The 15119-nt window shown below is 33.5% G+C and overlaps 1 pseudogene across 1 annotated transcript in view; it reads right to left on the reverse strand.

Moving 5' to 3' along the window:
* LOC143257626 (glutamate receptor ionotropic, kainate 2-like) overlaps window positions 1–15119 on the reverse strand; it is a 145980-nt pseudogene that overhangs the window by 38439 nt on the left and 92422 nt on the right. Inside the window, exon 7 of the transcript XR_013031967.1 lies at window positions 2486–2638. The product of XR_013031967.1 is annotated as a glutamate receptor ionotropic, kainate 2-like (transcript). The remainder of the gene's footprint in view (window positions 1–2485; window positions 2639–15119) is intronic.

Here is a 15119-nt window from a genome sequence, read left to right on the forward strand (position 1 = left end):
ACTGATATGTCGTGTAAACAGCATCTTTTCATACGACTTGTGCCATTTTTTCAAGACGGTGTTACTTCTAATTTTGTTCCCTGAGCCATGTGGACAGGGAAGCTGTGGACAGCTTCTGAAATTACCTTCTGTGTTCTTTGATGATTACTGAAAGGTCGTGTACATTGTTATCATGAATGGAATACGCAGGTCTCTTTCTGGATGGTCTTGGCGCTCCAAGTTCATCGATATATGTTTTTAAAACGCACCTTTATGATATAAGTATATGGATACCAAATAAAGAAAAAAGAACATAGTTCCAACACATGTCACCACGAGTTTATTATTGGCTATTATGTGTTCTTGTTCTTGTTATTGAGCGTAAAGTTAAACAATGGACCATCTCTGCTCTGCCTACCACGGGCACTGAAATCCAGTTTCTAGCGCTGTAAGTACACAGACATTCCGCTGTGTTACTGAGGGGCAACTATCATGTGACTTGCTAATTTGAATATTCAAATATTTTTAACGTATAGACTGCTGCTTTACCATTTGGGGCACGGTCCACCTCCGGCAGTTAAATGTGAGTGTGCTGAATAAGCTTGCAAAAATTGTGCGCGCTTTTAGAATGGCCGCAGTCAATGTGTTAATACAACCCACCTAACCCTCTATAATTACTGGTTCAATTTCACCTTTATTGACTCTAAGTGTGATTGATTAGTTGCTGTTAAGCACAAAGTTACATAATCTGTGTTCTATCCACCACGGGTATCGAAACTTGAATCGTTAGTCTGTAGAGTTACCGCTGAGTCACTGGAAGTGGGATATGTAGTTTGATAGACTGTACTGAAATATTAATACATTCATGTGTGGGTCTTCTTATAGCAAAGCCACATTAAGCTAATTGCGGTGTCCACCGAGAAGAATCGAACCCGTGATTTTAGCGTTCTAAATCCGAATACTTACTAAGACAGACTTGACACTTTCATATAAACCAACAACAAATGGCTAAGGAAAACCATGCATGAAAAATAAAAACAAAAGATAATTTAACAGATGATTTACAAATAAACTGAACATATCTAAGTATACATACCAATAATTCCAACTATCGTCGGCTTGGCATGGCCAGGTGGTTAAGATACTCGAGTCGTAATCCGAGGGTCGCGGGTTCGAACTCCGGTCGCACCAAAGATCCTCGCCCTTTCAGCCGTGATGTCGTTATAATGTTACGCTCAATCGCACTATTCGTTTGTAAAAGAGTAGCCCCAGAGTTGGCGGTAGGTGGTGATGACTGACTAGCTGCCTTCCCTCTAATCTTACACTGCTAAATTAGGGACGGCTAGCGCAGATAGCCCTAGAGTAGCTTTGCGTGAAATTCAAAACAAACAAAACCAACTATCGTTAACTGAATACATATTACGTTACAGTTTTTCTATGACGTACTTGAATGTTTTTTTCTAAAAACTCCTTTGCCATATAGAAAAAAAGTATATCATTTACTACGTTTTCAAGTTCTAAAGAAACGTAATATTTTAAAGGCTTGTACCCCCCCCCTCTTGCTAGTGATGAAATTTATTCTAATCACAATAAAATGATCTTGACAGATAGTACAATAGAAAAACATTTTTCTTTCGTGATCTGCTAACATTTAACCCTGAGAGACAGTATTCCTAGGTTAAAAACAACTCGAGAAAACTTACTTTCATTTGATATGCGCAAAGCCTGGAAAATTTATTTGTGTGGTGAGATATCTTTAAAGCTTTCTTTTAAGAGATATAAAACATGTTGTTTTTATTTGTGTGGAACAAAATCCATATTGATAAACATTATTTTGTGTGGAACAAGATCCATATTGATAAACATTATTTTGTGCGGAACAAGATCCATATTGATAAACATTATTTTGTGTGGAACAAGATCCATATTGATAAACATTATTTTGTGCGGAACAAGATCCATATTGATAAACATTATTTTGTGTGGAACAAGATCCATATTGATAAACATTATTTTGTGCGGAACAAGATCCATATTGATAAACATTATTTTGTGTGGAACAAGATCCATATTGATAAACATTATTTTGATACACATATGAATGGAATTGTTTTATTATTCGTTGCCCTTAACATTTATTTAAAAGATATTTTATCATGGTACGAGTAAGAATATTTCACTTTACAACTTTAGGTATTAAAAGATTGTAAGTATCAACAAATGTACGGACACCACACTAAATATGATGTATGTTAGTAAAACAGAAGTCCCCAGTCCGTCTTAGTGTACTAAAGTAATCTAAAACAAAACAACAACGATCACATAAAGACAACATTTTATTTAATAACGACATTTTTGAGCAACTGCTCTTCGTCAAGTTTGATATGAAAGTGAGTTTTAAAAGCGATCCTTTGGTGTGTCAGTGTGAATTCTAATTTAACCAGAACAATCCTAAAAACAGTGTCAGCGTCACTTGTACAGAGCAATAAGAAAACAGTTGACTTACAACTTTCATGTAGGCAATGATGGAATTTCCGTGGTTCCAAAATACATTGTCGTCGCACGACAGACGCTGGACATCAATGGTTTGTGTTCTATCCAAGTCGTGAAGAGCTCGAGCCAATAAGCCGAGAGCGTCGTAGATTAGCGCAGTATCAGTCTGGAAAAGTAACGAGATAGCGTTGTAGATTAGCGCAGTATCAGTCTGGAAAAGTAACGAGATAGCGTTGTAGATTAGCGCAGTATCAGTCTGGAAAAGTAACGAGATAGCGTTGTAGATTAGCGCAGTATCAGTCTGGAAAAGTAACGAGATAGTGTCGTAGATTAGCGCAGTATCAGTCTGGAAAAGGAACGAGATAGTGTCGTAGATTAGCGCAGTATCAGTCTGGAAAAGTAACGAGATAGCGTCGTAGATTAGCGCAGTATCAGTCTGGAAAAGTAACGAGATAGTGTCGTAGATTAGCGCAGTATCAGTCTGGAAAAGTAACGAGATAGTGTCGTAGATTAGCGCAGTATCAGTCTGGAAAAGTAACGAGATAGTGTCGTAGATTAGCGCAGTATCAGTCTGGAAAAGGAACGAGATAGTGTCGTAGATTAGCGCAGTATCAGTCTGGAAAAGTAACGAGATTGTAACTTATTTCTACCCCGTGAAAACATGAAACATTTAATGATTAACGTATTTTTATATTTATACTACATTTTATTCTTGATATTTTATATTTATTTCCCCAAAAGGTGACCACAGGCCGTCTGAAAGGGTCATCTGTTTTAAACCATTCGCACCAACATTGTTGTGTTGTCCGTCAGTCAGAAGAAGCTAATATGACGTCACCTGAGGGACGCTTAATGTATCAATTTGTATTGTTGTGACGCGAGTAAAATGTGCTCATGCTATGAAACACGAAAAGTATGCACTCTATAGGCTACGACAGAGCAAGACATATGAACTTTAAAATCAAGAAATTCAAATATATATTTGCTACTCCTACTTTTGGTTTTATTTACTCTTGAAACAGAACACTTTCGAGGGCCTGACCTTATAGAATTAAATCTATTATTATATTTTATATGTATATTACTTTATAACATTAGCTTTTCCAGACCATAACAAGTTAAAAGTTAAACATTTTCTATATTGCCATATCACACTTGCATATCCTAAAAGTACGTATCTCAGTTTTGATAAGGTGCGCTCAATCATCGTGTCGCAGAGGTCATCAAAGTATTTAGGAATGTGATAAGATTTTTTCAAGTTGTTTTCTTTCTAAATATATATTCTAAGAAAGTTTCTTCATATTCAACCTCTTTGCTGTCTGGTTGCACTACAGATTTAATTTTAAATTTTCACGCAAAGATATGAAAGGGCTATCTGTAATTTTAAACTGACAGACAAAAATGAAGTTCTGCTAATGAATAACACCTACCGCCAACGTTTAAGCAATTTGTATCCATATAATAGTGGGATTTTAACATTACTATTATAGCAAGCATACCCACCACACGAAAGTATGTAACTTGTATTTTTTTGTTCAGGAAACACAAACCATAAATCTTCGGATTCACAGATTGGAATTACTATTGCATTAGGACACACTGAGGCCGTTTTTGGTTTTTCTAGTAATTACGTAACTCGTGATTGAAAGTTCTAATAGAAGCTGTGGCTCTATTGAAATATTAGCCGCGACTCGCAAAACACTTACAGTAGATTTCATACTCTTCGCTTGAATTTTCCTATCATTTTGACGCATGACATTTAACCTTCGCTTTATTGCTGTCATTATATGTTATGCTAATAAATCCTGATCTATTTTTAAAAATGCAGTCAAACTCTGGTAGTCGTAACCTTATTTAATAACACTATTCTTAAAGTAAACAATAAAGTATAGTAATGGTTATTATAATAATAAGCAAAGTATGAAACACGGAAAAGCATTCAATTTATTACACGGATTTATGAACTGAAACAGAGAAACTCATAAAAACGGAGGCTAAAACCCGCACTGGAGAAAAATGCAGTTAAAAGATGCGTACATCATCAGTCTATGAAACGATCTAAAGCAAAATTATAACAGAGAGAAATAAATGTAAAGTTTTGATGAAGGCCAACTAAGCTGATTATGCAGAAACGTCTGAATGCATGTTTACAATATGATAAGATTAGGGAGTCAATGAACTACGCATGCGTATTTTAGACCAAAACAAGTTGGGAAAGTTAATAGCAATCATGTATAGTGTAATGTTAATATTTTTAGGAAATTAATAACAAGGGTTAAATATTCTTTATGTGAAATAATTTGCAGTGATAAAACTAAAGTCGAAATAGAATGCAGTCGTTCACGTGATGACAACATCATTGTTCCGTCGTGTTGCCCACTCGTTGGAACTAAAAGATTTGATTAAGCGAAAAACAGGCAAGTTGATTCCGAATTAAAAAGCCGATATGCGATCCAGACTCCTCGAACAAAGGTCTCTTTTAACGATACAAGATTTGTAGAGTTTAATCGAAAAATTTGTGAGGAAAGTTCCAGAGAGACAAATGCAAGTATATTATTCATATAGATAAACTACGTGTAGGAACTTATTATTGTAGCGTTGTTAGTTGGTTTGAATTTTGGGCAAAACTACACGAGACATACTTGTGTTAACAGTCTCTGATTAAACAGTGACAGACACGAGGGAAAACAATTACATAGTGTCTTCTATCGGATGATTCGAGTAGTGCATTCATGATGAGCAAAGAAAGATGAAAGGCGTAGCATCTGTTTAGTTCAAAGTGACACCTGCAGATGAAGTCCTGGAAGATTAATCTATAGAAGTAGTTTGGGTACAGACAGGACAAGTTTCGAAAGTCTTCCATCTTCAAGCCAACTTACACCAGCTTCTGTTGGGGTTTATGCAGTATCTGGGAGAATTTAAATGAATATGACATGATTAGTTGGTGCTTCTTGTGGTAAAGTTGGTGTAAAAAATTATGATTTGACTAATGGTAGTCACAAGTTGCTGATTTTCAGGCCTGAGTCTTTATTTAGCAATGATTCTATCGTATTGATGTAACAATACTTTGTACAATGCTTTATACCAAATGACATGAAATATTTTGCGAAAGCGTTTCATTTATGAATATATTTGTTTAACTTGAAAAAACGCTCACGAATTATTCCTCAACCCAATATTTGAAAATTTAACAATGATAACCGATCACTTTCTTTTACATTGTGTCCAGTCTCACGCTACATGTAAACTCAGAATCAGAATAATTGCTAGCTCCAAGCTCAGAATCAGAATCAGTTCTAGCTCCAAACTCAGTTAGAGTCAGAGAAATTCAAATTAACTCTGCTATATATTTTGTGGTTACCACAGAATCTGAACATATCCGAGACTAGCAACTCATTATTGAACTAAACATAAAAAACATCACAAACAACAAGCTGTTAGCTAATACATTTTAGTATAGATATTTCAACTACCAGCTGACGACTTCCTCGTATACGGAAAAGCTTTCAAAAGGAAAACCAATCCACATCTCTTTTCATTTTTATGGAACGATGCTTTTGGTTGAATAAGAAAGAATCGCAGTTGCTTTGATATCTTGTTTTGCAACAATTTTCTATTTTCGTGGGCGTGTGGCTGTGGACTTATGATTGACTTAATTATCATGATAATATTAATATAATTATTATTTTTTGAACTTTGGAAATAATGTTTCACCAACATGTTGCTATATTTCAAACACTGACTTGTAAAAAGGGCCTCTGTATAAGTACTAGGGAAAATAAGAATGGCTCATGGTGAAACAAACATACACAACTTCCAAATTTAGAACTAATTATGTGGACAAACACTGGAATGAAGACGAGTTTTAAAATGAGTGAATTGCTATGATAACTTACGACACAGTTGATGTTTAAGCTGGGCTGCTATATCGCATATTTCAAATTCTCGTGGCACTTTATTTCTGAATCTGTGATTATGATGAAACTAAATACATGTTTAAGCAAGCGTGAATGTACATACGAGCTTGAAATAAGCATGTGCAGTCACTATGGCAACTGTATGCGATCCACATACACACACATTATATCATATTATACACACACACACACACACTGAATTTTAAGTGCTGTTTCTATGATAACTGTACTGACCCACGGTCTATTAAAGGGTCGAACTGCATGCATTCTAAATTTCTTCTATTTTACACTATAAATATATATATAATAATTACTATAGCGAATCGGACAAGTTTATTAGTAATAATTATGTGACACACTCATTTTTTTTATTTTTAAAGAAAAGGATAGATTTTACTTTAAAATATGTGGTTTGATCTTTTGGTGAGTTATATGCCCTCAATGTAACAGAAGAAAAATTACTTGATATATAAAATCATCTGAAGTTAGGGTTACGAAAATAAAATCAATCTAAATGTTAAACTTTACAAAACGGTATGTTGCTCTCAAGGACATAGAAATTATATTGTTAATTAGCTTCAACGAAGATACTTCATTCTAATCACATCTAACTCAATAATTTCACAATATTCGAAAATAAATTATTAAGTACGAGAATAAATCCAAATACTGTACTTATTCACACTAGTTTTAACCAATTTTCATAAGTGAAACGTACTAATAGAACAGGAATACTTAGTTCAAAACTATGGTATGTTTCACTAACACTTGTTTACATAATGAATTAATGTTACAAAAGTAAACTTAGTTACAAAACTATTGTATGCTTTAAGTATAACAATTTTTTGCAGAATAAGTTTGCATTTCTTATAAAAAGTAAGCATATGAATATATCCCATAAGCTGAATCTTCAAATATTAATTACTGCTTTGTTTACTATTTAAAAATGATATCTTGCTATCTTTCTTACGGTTCCAATAATAGCAATAGCTCTTAGAAAACTGCAGTTTCGATATTGGTTATTAACAGGTAATGAGGGCCGAGAATCTAATGATTTGAACGTCACAATTTCGTCAAAAAAATCGTAAGTATCACATGATTACAAATAAACAATAGCATGCAATTATCGTCTACTTCTCTGTACTATTTTTTATCTCCCCTGTTCAAGCTAGTAATAACAAGATACTTGAGAGATTAATGTTATCTTCATTAGAGGCAACGAAACAATTTCCACAGAAAATTAAACCGGTTTACTTTTGAGGAAACAAAAACACAGTTCTGCATTACCACCATATTCAACAAATATCTCTTTATATATAATAGTATTGCATGATATTTGTTTTATGTATTTTACCTCCTGTAGATGGATCATCACCAAATCTGGCAAGTAGGTTCATTGGATTCATGAGAAGACACATACAAATTATCGGTTTCATGTTGTGTATTTTGCAATTTTATGGGCGTTGTTATACAATTACATGTATAAAGGAATCAATATCACATGTCCTAAAATAATTTTTAATTAATCGTGATTTTATATGGGTTCTCCAGCTGATAATAAATACGTAATAAATGTATTCACTATCATATAATACCGACATATTTCACAGAGATATCTGAAAATAGGTGGGAAGCTACCTTGTACAACCACGCCTATCTTTTCTTATTTTGAGCAACCACTAGTTATTTTTAAATCATAACAAAATAAATCTAGAGGTTACGAAGAAGTCGTCGAGAATTTATGGTTAAAGAAAATCGAATCCTAAATCTTTTAATTCAACCATAATCCCTCTCATTCAACCAACACACTTGAACAGAAGCATCGTTATTATTGGACATACAACATTCTAAGGCGCAGCCACATTGTACAAGTACTGAATTTTATATCAAACCTCTTAAAATGTATCTCGCTAATACAGCTGTGCAGGTGTGTAATGATGCAGAAAAAAAGCTTAAACGTATACACAAATTTGTGTATCAATACACACTCTACACTGTTACAAAAATATAGAACTACAAAATACGTTGTCAACTGCAAATGGACGAAAACATTTAACGCTATAAACTAGTGGGAAAAAAAACACGTTTACTGTAACTTAAGTCACGGACGGGTTTGCTAGGTTGTTGATTACAGACCTAATAGAGGACTATCTATGTTTCTAACTTACTGACACATGTTTAGTTCAATTTCTCAACGAATTACTCAAACATTACTATATAAAATTAGGAACATTTACGATTTTTTATTTGGTTTGCTAGAGACTAAAAAATCCGTGCTACAAAGAAACTTTATACTGAAACATTCCTATTAACTAAGTAACAAAATTAAACGTCACAAAACATGTAATAAAAATCATTTTGTAAATGTAAAATACTGTATGGTTAGCAGTGCCAAAAACAATAGAAACAAGAATATAGGGATGATACATAAATTATTCCTACATGACTTTCAGTATTAAAGTTTAATCTTACACTATAAAATGCATACTTGACTTCAATATTACTGTAGTTGGAAGTTATGTTATTGACTGTCGGTGTATCGTTTGTTTATCATAACATCATAGTCATGTCATGGTAGGCATCAATGTAATGTAACTAAAAGCCTAGGACTTACGTACAAGAAAAAACGAGTCAAACTATGTCTTGATTAATACAGACTCTCGCTTCGAGTTCGATCGAGGTGACTGACCTCGTAACCATTTTGTACTCGTGCATTTTACAATTTACATTAAAATTTAATATTACAAGTCGTAAAGATGATCTGTGTATAGACACTGCATTATTGGAAAGGGCGCAGAAGAGGGTTACTAAAATGGTACCAGGATGGAGGGTTATCTTACGAGGAAAAATCCTTAAAATTGTTAGAGGGGATTTGATTGAGGAGTTTAAGATTGTAAAATGATTTGAATGCATCAACATTCTTCATTCTTAACAGCGAGAACAAACATAGATTTAGGCAAGGTAGAAGTCATTTTCAAATAAGATAGTTTTATTTTTCAAATAGAGTTTGTTGGCCTACGGAATGTGATGCCTTCGTACGTTGCGAGTTTGTTTGTTTGTTTCTAATTTCGCGCAAAGCTACATTAGGGCTATCTGCGCAAGCCGTCCTTAACTTAGCAGTGTAAGGCTAGCGGGGAGGCAGCTAGTCATTACCTCCCAAACTTACACACTTGGACTACTCTTTTACCAACTAATGGTGGGATTGACCGTCACATTGTAACGCTCACACGGCTTAAAAGGCGAGCGTGTTTGGTATGACGGGGATTCGAACCCACAACCTCAGATTACGAGTTGAGCGCCCTAATCACCTGGCCATGCCGGGCCTAAAGCGAGTTGAAAAGGAAGGTTAATAGATATAGGAATGACAAGGGCTAGCTTTAAATTCTTTTAAATTTATTTATTTAATAGTTTTTGTTTGGCTTAGAAGATGAGACAGCCGAGTTGGACCAAAAGGTCCTAAATATTATCTTATGTTATTCCTGTGTTATTATTTGCATTCATTTTGCCACTGCCTCCATTACATCATTTTAAATTAACAAAATGTTTTTTTATTTGTATACAGTAAGAAAAACACACCACCAAATATGTTGTTTATAACGAACTAAGTTGTTTGGTAACCCTCGTTCTATCGTTATCTAGCCAGATACACTACTTCAATCAATCCTAATTATAGATGATTAGAATTTGCTTTTAAGTATTCGTTGTACAGTTTGGTTTTAGAATTTTTATGTTTTTGTCTTGTTTTAGGTTTTTAATGGAATTAATGTCTCTTTTTGTAAGGTTGTTTTTTAGTTTTCTGTTTTGTGAAATTATGTTGATGGTTTTGTGAGAAAATTCTTTGAAAAAATCGTTTAAGATGTTGTTTAGGTGTTTCTGGAAAATATAAATTTGTAATTTTACCTGGGAAGTTTGGCTGTTGGATGTCAATAAAATTATCTAAGTTGTCATCTTTCTGTTGGTTGTGTTTGGTTGTTTCCTTGTTTTTCTTCTCTGTAGAAAGTATCACAAGTCTCCTGGCTAGGTCTTCTAAACATGTTTTGATTTCTATGGTTGGAATGTACCTAGGTGCTATTGCGAAGTTGAGTCCTTTGTTAAGTAGATGTATCTCGTCTGTGTTTAATTGTCGGTCGGATCTGTTAATTATGAGGTTAGTCAACGGTTTGTCGTTTTGGTGTCTTTTCTGTTGTTTGCATCTTAGTTTTTCTAGTTTTTTGTTGTGGCGGGTCTTTTTGTCTCTGTCGTTCTTAGTATTGATTTGGTTTATGTTTCGTAACTCTCTGGTTTAATGCAGCATGCCAGTTTATGGTCTAGGTTCATTTTTTGTTTTTGTAAGTCATGTAGTTCTTTGTATTTCATGTTCAACATGGCTTTAAGTAGTTTTTCTGTAAATTTTGGATAATGTTTGTGCATGTATTAAAATTTTTTGAAAGTTTTACCTTTACAAAATTAGGGGTTAGTTGTTCTTTTCTACATTGTTGAATAAAATAAATGTCATTTCTTCTATTAATAATTCGTTGGTTTAAATTTCTTAGTTTCTTAACGATCGTGTGAGCGTGTACTGTTAATAGTGGTGTACGGTATGGTAGTTCAGACATAATGGTAACAGGTAAATACAAATACACTGAGAAAAACACAAAAAACTTACACTTCTCGTACAATCGCCGTGATGAAATAATAATCAGTGATGTCGAGAAACCCACTTGTTGAGAAATTATATGCAAAAACGGCTCGTTTGGGTTGAGAAAATATTTTTTACATAGAAGAGCGAACAACGTTTCGACCTTCTTCGGTCATCGTCAGGTTCACAAAGAAAGAGGTAACTGACCGGAAGCTGACCACATGTTTGAAAGGGGTTGTGTAACTGAGCGTCGGAATGTAGAGGACGGTATTAGATGTTTGAATATATAATTTTATTTATTTTATTATATTAATATAGGTATAAAGGCGTTCCTTTATATTGGTTTATTTTGGGTTTAAGTTGTTGTATAAGTAAGGCTTCTTTAATTTTGCGTTTGTTTATGTTTGTTTCTTTATTTAGTATTTGAGTGTTTTCTATGGTTATGTTGTGTTTATTTGACTTGCAGTGTTCGAAAACGTGTGAAGGTGACTTTTTTATGTTCTTTGAATCTGGTTTCCATTTTTCTACTTGTTTCTCCAATATAGAAGTCGTGGCAGTTATCACATTGTATTTTATAAATAATGTTGGTGTGGTGTTTGTCAGTGTAGTTTTTACATAGTATAGACCTTAGTTTTGTGCCTGGTTTTTTGAATAAATTTGGTATTAACTGGAATGTCATATTTTGTTACTAATTTTTGCCAAATGTTGGTTATTTGTTTGCTGATGTCAGGAATATATGGTATACAGCAGTATATGGTTTCGTGGTTTTTTGATTCGTGAGCTGTATTTGGTGGTTGATTTTGCTTTTTGTCTAGGTGTGTGCCTATAATGTTTTCTACGGTTTGTGGAGGAAACTTATTGATGTTGATGAAGTATTGTTTTACAGTAGTATTGTTGTACAGTTTGGTTTATCTGGAACTTCTCACAAAGCTACATGAAGGTTATTTGCGCTAGAGTTCCATAATTTAGCAGTCATATTCTAGTAGAAAGGCAACCAGTCAACGCCACCTACCGTCAACTCTTGGGCTACTCTTTTACCAACTGATAATGAGATTGGCATTCACTTTATAAAGCCCTCACGGCTGAAAAAGTGAGCATGTTTTATGTGACGAGAATTTGAGCCCGCATCCTACAGGCTGCGAGTCGAGCGCCCTCACTACCAGGCTCGTTGTACATAGCGAGACAAAAGTTACCACATAGCTGGTACTAATATCACGAAGCCAGCTTAAACTAAATTAAACCAGTTTGTTTCAAGGTAAGATGTTAGAATCTAAACTATATTTTAAATGATACAACTGTACTGTCACTTTTCCATCACCTTTTATATCACGGAACAGTAATAACACAGTTCATGAAAGAAACAGTTGAGATATTCAATGAACGCTATTGGCTATAACTTGCAACATTGTTTTAGTTATTATTATCTAATCTATATAAAAGCCAATGTGTATCACGTCACGCTTGATTTCTAGAAACAGGAGGAGTCATAAAAGCCAAAACACATTTATCGAAACAGAATAGTTCGATCACTTTCTGCCCATTATGATTTTAGTGAGGGGGAGTGCCAAAAAACTTCGTAAGTGTAGTGAGTGTTGGTATAATAAGCCTAGAGTAGTGTGGGATTATTTAGCCTAGAACCAAGTGTATAAAATTTACCACGAAACTAAAAGTATCAATTCGATTTAAACTTAAATTGTTTCTGAATTAAGTTATTGTTTTAATGTTATTGATATAATAAAAAAACACTTTAATCAACAGAGACTCTAAATTAAAAAAATAAATGTTTTAAAGCTTTTTTATCAATAATTATTATATGAAAAGTCACGAATTCATTTCAAGAATAATCTTAATTTTGATTGGTTCACAAAGAAATTTACCAATGTTTGACTGCATCTGCTACACTTTTATGCGTCTTTGTCGGTCAAACTTGATTTCACAAAATGTATTTATTTCAGTTAGCTATAAATTGTGAAGTTACGGTATACTATGCAGTGGGAGTGGTAGTACTTGCCCGACATTTATGTTTTTATAAAATTGATTTTGTATTGTTGGCTTGGTGTATGAACTGATTAACCTTCCCAAACCTTGCGCAGTATGAACTTCTTTTTAATCCAAAGTACCTAGAAAGCTAACTAAATATATTGTCGTCATGGTCTTACTAATAAAAATCACAAAGCATTGTTTTATCAACCAGGTATTCTCGCTGTTAGTAATATTTCTAATCGGGTTTTGTTTATTTTTATCGCGTAGCTACACCACAGGTCATCTGAGTTTTGTCTAACTAAGGGGCTTGAGCCCTGGACTTTAACACACGAATCTAACTATATAAAATTATCTGTATGATAAGAATAGTAACACATTATAAGAATAAATATGTTACACATTCCAACCAATACTTTTAATGAAAGTAACAAAAAGGAAAAGAGTGTACATTACTAATTAGAATTATATCTACAAATACTATTAAAATCAACTGATGGCTCAATAGATTGTAAACACGATATATTTTAGTTTCATTGAGTATTGACTTATTTCTTTAGATAAATGTGTAAAATTTGGAATAAGTTTCACTGATTTATACGTTAATTTTGCAGCTCTGGATTAATGTTTACTGATAAGTAAATCAAGCTATCCTTCTAAAACGTCGTACTTGTCGTCTTTTGTTTGAGAATAGTCATGGCGAAGTTACTTAAATATTAAGTCCATAAAGACATCAACACATTAACCCTTAAATACTAATATCTTACAGTGTATCTTAGTCGAAAATAAGCCTAATGGTTTAGGTAATTTATGTTTAACCCTTAAACGGCAGCCATCATCAACTGTTGCTGCTACATACAAAATTCCCGCTGTTTAAGGGTTAAATATCTAACCCTGACAATTTATTTGATTTTTGTTTCTAGTGCTCCCATTAATGATTAGCTGAGAAATGTTTGCTCACGTTAATAACACAAATCTACGATGGTTTGTCTTGAAATGTTTACATTTTCCACAGCATTTCCTGTACGCTGAATCCAAAAATGATATAAATTTTTATCCATCACGTACAGATTTTTTACAATACGTCATATGTACTTTTTTACATAAGTGAAGAATTTTCATTGAAATTTGGTCACATTTTGTTATGCTTGAAATGTTGACAAATGTTGACCATAGACTTCTATAGGCCAATCGCAACGTGAGAGTCTTATCGATCGTTCTAGACCCCAAACATAACAATAAAAAATGTTTATTGTAATAAACGAAATAATAATTTGATCTAAGTAACAGTTTTTATTCTTCCCGATTCGTAACAAATCCGCACGTGATATAAAAAATGAATGTTATTTTCGAAAGCTGGGTGGCTGAATTATGAAAAATCCTTTATTAAAACCAAAAGAATTTTTATTAAGTTTAAATTCGCAGACCTGCGTTATTGTTTTTTAAACGGCCTGTTATATACTCGGTTTAAACCTCGATTAGTTACGAACGGTACCAGGGGGCATTACCAGTCATAAGAAGGATAACACATTAATCCAGTTGTTTGTGATTGTTATGCGAGTCCAATTCAACAATATGTCTTAGTTTTCAAGCAACACATTCATTACGAAGGGGGAGGGGTATAAGGCTTCCTCTAACATTTCAAACGTTTGAATGTGCATAAACAGTCCTATTGTGAATTAAAAAAACGATTCCTTACATGGCAGAAAGAACGCAGCAGACATATGGAAACTACGCTATATACTTTAAACAATATACATATTAATTAATATGTTCTCAAAGGCTCTTTCAAAGGTTTTTCCTTTAGGTTTTTTTCACAAGAAGTCGCTGAAGTTTATTAGTTTTTTGAAGTTATCATGAGATGGTTGTTATACATGTATAACAACTAAACAAGACTTATTCCAAAATCGTTATATATAATACGGTTTGAATTATCCTAACTTTTAACACAATGAAATACATTATTAACACTAAAATATAAGTCCCTTTCTGTAAATAAAAAAAAAATCACTTTGTAAGATCAATTTACATAGGAGGTATCAAAAATACTTCTCGCCAGTGATAATACTCATCATATTTCATTCAATTTTTCGAGTTTTTACATAAAATTGTTACAGAGCCCTCTATAATCC

Source organism: Tachypleus tridentatus, chromosome 7, assembly GCF_004210375.1.
Source record: "Tachypleus tridentatus isolate NWPU-2018 chromosome 7, ASM421037v1, whole genome shotgun sequence".
In the NCBI taxonomy this organism is placed as follows: domain Eukaryota; kingdom Metazoa; phylum Arthropoda; class Merostomata; order Xiphosura; family Limulidae; genus Tachypleus; species Tachypleus tridentatus.